A 4,431-nucleotide genomic window follows, 5' to 3' on the forward strand; every position below is an offset into this window, starting at 1 on the left:
GGGAAAAGGTGGCGTATCAGCAGATGGTACCAAAGGCCTCAATGCTTGAAGCTCTTCGCGGACAATGCCAGCTATAGAGCCGACCATTGGCTGGGGAGCACCGAAAAGCATCTGGAACTCTTCGCGTAAAAAAGAGCGGATGATGTCCGGAAGATTTTGGGTGGCCCCGAAAGCCGAAAGCGGCTCCGCAACCGAAGCGGTGAGTACTGGTCTGTCGTAGGTGGTAGACTGCTGTTGGAGCCTCCGCTTGATTGTGACAGCTTCCGCAAGAAACCCGGCAACCGTGCTCGGTGCATTGCGCACGAGACAAACAAATAGTTGCTCTTCAACGCCGTGCATGAGGTGGCGCACCGTTTTGTCGTTTGGCATGGCCGGGTATGATCGTCGGGGAGCCGGGTCATGTCCTCCACATATGTGCTTACAGTCTCATTCGACATCTGCATACGAGACTGTAAGGCCTTTTCAGCACGTTCTCGCCGATCCGTCCTGACATAGGTCTCAAGTGTGCGTCGGCAGAACTCGCGCCATGATGTTAGGGCGGCTTCTCAGCTCTCGTACCACGTACGAGGGCCATCTTCCAGGCAGAAGAAGACATTTCTAAGCTTGTCGATGTCGTCCCACTGATTTAATAAGGCGACCAGTTCAAACTGGACGAGCCAGTCTTCAACGTGTTCGGTTTGACTGCCGTGGAAGGGCTGAGGCTGTCGTGGGTTCTGCAAAGTGTAGTGAACTGGAGCTTGCATGGCAAGTCGAGGGGCGGTTGCGGTGCTGAACTCCAACGGCTCGTGCTCAGGAGGCAGGCCTTGATTCCTCCGGCTAGCATGGTGCACAGGAATATCAACTGGCACAAAAGTTGAGGCCTGGGTGCGCAGAGATGTGCGGGACATGTACTGGGATTGACACCCAGCACCTCCACCAAAATAAGTCACGGACAATAAGGCTAGACATGCCTACAAAGACAGCGAGAAGCTGCACCAGCAACGAGCGTTCCGCCCAGAGCGTGCGAGCAGCCTTCAGCGTCTTTTACTCCCAGTCGCCACCTAGGAATGTCGAATACACCAAGTGGCAATATATAACATGTATATCGAAGCAGATTCACTAACACACCCAACACATCCCCTTCCACAGCAGCAAAGTCACCGTCCACCTTTGTCAACGGACAGGTTCTGGAGCCGAGCATAATTTTGCGGCACCGATGCACTCGATATCGGTGACTGGATGACCATGTATTAGCGGGTAAACATCACAATCCGTGGGGGCTAGTCGGGCTTGCTAACGTTGTTTTATATCTGGCGGGAGCTGCGCGTGTCACTTTTGAAACATACGAGGAAGACAGCACATCCTGGGGTACTTTTAAGCACATGCTGAAATATTTATTTGGAAAGGCAATTGGACTCAAGCTCAGCGGAAAAATAAAAACATCTTGTCTGTTGAGCACGATCAAACACCGAGTCATACGTATCTTAAATTCGGGAAGTCCTAACGCTGCACCGTAAAGTTAACAGCGCTTTGTCGAAGACCAGGATGGGCTACATGCTTAATGGAATCGCTGGTATTATAGTTAAATTTTTTCTCTCCAAATACTGCAGCGCCATTAACTCCCTCCTTCAAGTTTGGCAGCAGTTTGAACAAGCCAGACACCACCGAATCGCTCTCCCCATTTACCGATTTCCCAACGCCTGCTACGTCTTCGTGTGATGCCTTCCCTACACAGCATCAGCCATCGCATCCAGCATTGTGACCCGAGTATATTCACATTCAAGTAGTCACGCAGGCACCTAAAGGTTATTACCTCCTCCTTCGCCCCTGAGCCCACCGAAATTACTACTGCCTCCGAAAACGTCGTTCGCCTGGAGTTTGCGAACGTGGGCCTGATCTCGAGCCAGTGCCCTGGTTAACCCTGTTCTCAGGTGAACAGCGCTCACAAATAAACACTCACAAATAGACACACAGGCCATGCGCTCGCACTCCCGTATTTGCTTGGAAACTTGTTGTTGTTGTGCCATCAGGTAATAGCAAACCTCTTTTACAACCAAATGCTGCTACAGCGTCGGCAATATATGAATAGCAGTTTAGGCGTATCCTGCCTTACCAAAATTAAAAAAGTTGACTTTCACTAATGAACAGCAATAGAAATGAGTCACTGATACATTTCGAACCTAGTCTTTTTATCTAAGATGCTTCTAGCAGCTCACGGGCATAATGATCCATGCTCCTGCCTAAAATCCTAATTTATGTGAGCTTCAGTTCAAATTTGCCTTGAGATTGCAAGATCGGTAATGAACAGATAGATGTAAATTCTTTCTGTTTTTCGAAGAACGCTCATGTCCTGAATCCCTATCGTTCACACATCGGCCAGTTTGCCCGATGTGTACCTTGCCACAGGTCAAGGGGATTTGATAAATAACTCCTGTGGCGCATTTGACGTACGGCTTGACGTGCTTTTAGTACAGCCTTGTTTTCTACTGACATCGCCCGTGACTCGACCGCACGTGCCAGCCACTTTTTTTGGGGCGGAGAAGACTATCCTGACACCATGTTTGTTCGTGACCTTGTTCATATTGTGTGTCACCTAATGTGTACAAGAAGCACAGTAGGTCTGGAGCTGACCTCTCCGTTATGGTGTCTTCTATGCAAACCTTTATATCGCTTCATATTCTGCAACAAGGACTCCATCACGGCCACTGCTACTTATTCAGAATAGTCCGCTGATAGAAGCCTGTTTATTGTTTATCGAAGCTCTCTTTCATCATGCTAGAGCACGAGCTTTGCAAAGCACACTTTGCCGCTTGCATCATGATCGCTCGCTTAATTATCTTATAGTGCGCAGAATCATAAGACAGTAACTCGGTACAAATTTGTGGACAATAGCACAAGCAGACACCTTTTTGTGTTATCTTAGGATTAAGGTCTAAACACTACAAGAATTCATGCTCCGGTACTACAGACGCGAACTTTAAGCCCGCCCCACAATCCTGAAAAAGTATTTGTGCCATGGTCTCCTTATAACACCCGTCATTCTGCCTCTTCAAAATACCTAAAAAGTCGTTGGCATATATAAAAACCTTGAGAACTATCCCAGTGTTAAAAGTTACTAACAGCGACCGGTCAATATTTGCAAGAAAAATACTAAATAACACGGGAGCAACACATGAGCCAATACAAATACCCTTGCGCGGTAAATACAACCGGCTGTTAAAACCTGTACACATAGAATGCAGAAAAAACTTCATAGGGTCATGAAATTGTCAATGTTCATAGCAGCCTTATTCTGGAGGGATGTGATGCCATTCAGTTCACTGCATTCTTTGACAGACACAAAGAGTTCTTGATGAGGGCTAGAATAGCAAAGGTCTACCACATACACCGAAAAAGCAAAACCTACATCTTCCATATTCTATATAAACTCACCTACCTCAGGAGAGTTTCTCGTCGCAAAAAAATTGTATACTGACACCGTGTTTGACTATGCAAGAAACGGCTAACAATCTGCTGCCATGCGCCTCTCTCACTCAAAATAGTCCGAAACGGCGCGTTCGCTTTGTGTGTCAGAAGAAAAAAGGCGTTCAAAGTGCTGTAGTCGGAGTCTTTGGTGGCTTTCGCTAGATTCACATGATTGAACGAAGTACACAAATCTATAGAGCTGTTTTTGATACGGGTAGTTCTGGTTTTAGATACACACTTAGTTCTTATCCAACGCTTAAATAGTCTTCTCGTTATAATGCCCCTTGTGCATAATCACAAAGCTTCCGCCTTTTTCAGCTTGCATCAAGCTTAGGTCATTTTCTTCAAAATAGGAAACAACCTTTCCTATTTTAAAGGTTGGTTTTCTGGGGACTCTTAGCCATCAACTCATCCCACCTCTAAACAACCCCCAACTAGCCCAGAAATTAGTTGTACTTCCCCTCTTGCCGCTCCACAAATTGCTGCTGGTGCTCCCGCTCTGTCCTCATCTCCGTGCTGTCGCTCCCGCAATTGTCAGGAATGTTGCACCTCCGATGGTCGAACCATCTGCTTCACTCCTCACACCCCGGCCAAATGTTTCGCTTTTGTTGGAGCTGGCGATTTTTGCCACCTCGACTTTGCTCTTATTATACACGATGCGATGAATGCAGACCCGGCGTGTCATCTCTGCGTGATGAACCTTCTCTCACCTTCACCACTCTAGTCCTGCGCAGATTCGATCGCAAACACCTCCGCCCCTTCTACCCCGATCGCCGCAACTTGGCCCCATGTCTTATCCCCCTACTGAGGCTGCCTTTTCCCCCAAAAAGAAACCAGTGCAGTGCCCGAAGGCGACGCTGCATTTACGGCTCGTCCGAAAATTGTCTTCTAACCATGCATGATCGACGCAACTTTCTCGACCTTTATGTGAATGGTTTGCCTGTAGCCGCCGTAATTTCTGCTGGCGCCAAGGTTTCGATCCACAGT

At 47.8% G+C, this 4,431-nt stretch overlaps 1 pseudogene; it reads right to left on the minus strand.

Annotated features, from left to right (window-relative positions):
• Nucleotides 1–545: 545 nt before the first annotated feature.
• LOC146194987 (uncharacterized) overlaps nucleotides 546–4,431 on the minus strand; it is a 37,247-nt pseudogene continuing 33,361 nt past the window's right edge.

Source organism: Amblyomma maculatum, chromosome 3, assembly GCF_055883805.1.
Source record: "Amblyomma maculatum isolate TAMU_Amacu chromosome 3, ASM5588380v1, whole genome shotgun sequence".
NCBI classification, from domain to species: Eukaryota; Metazoa; Arthropoda; class Arachnida; order Ixodida; family Ixodidae; genus Amblyomma; species Amblyomma maculatum.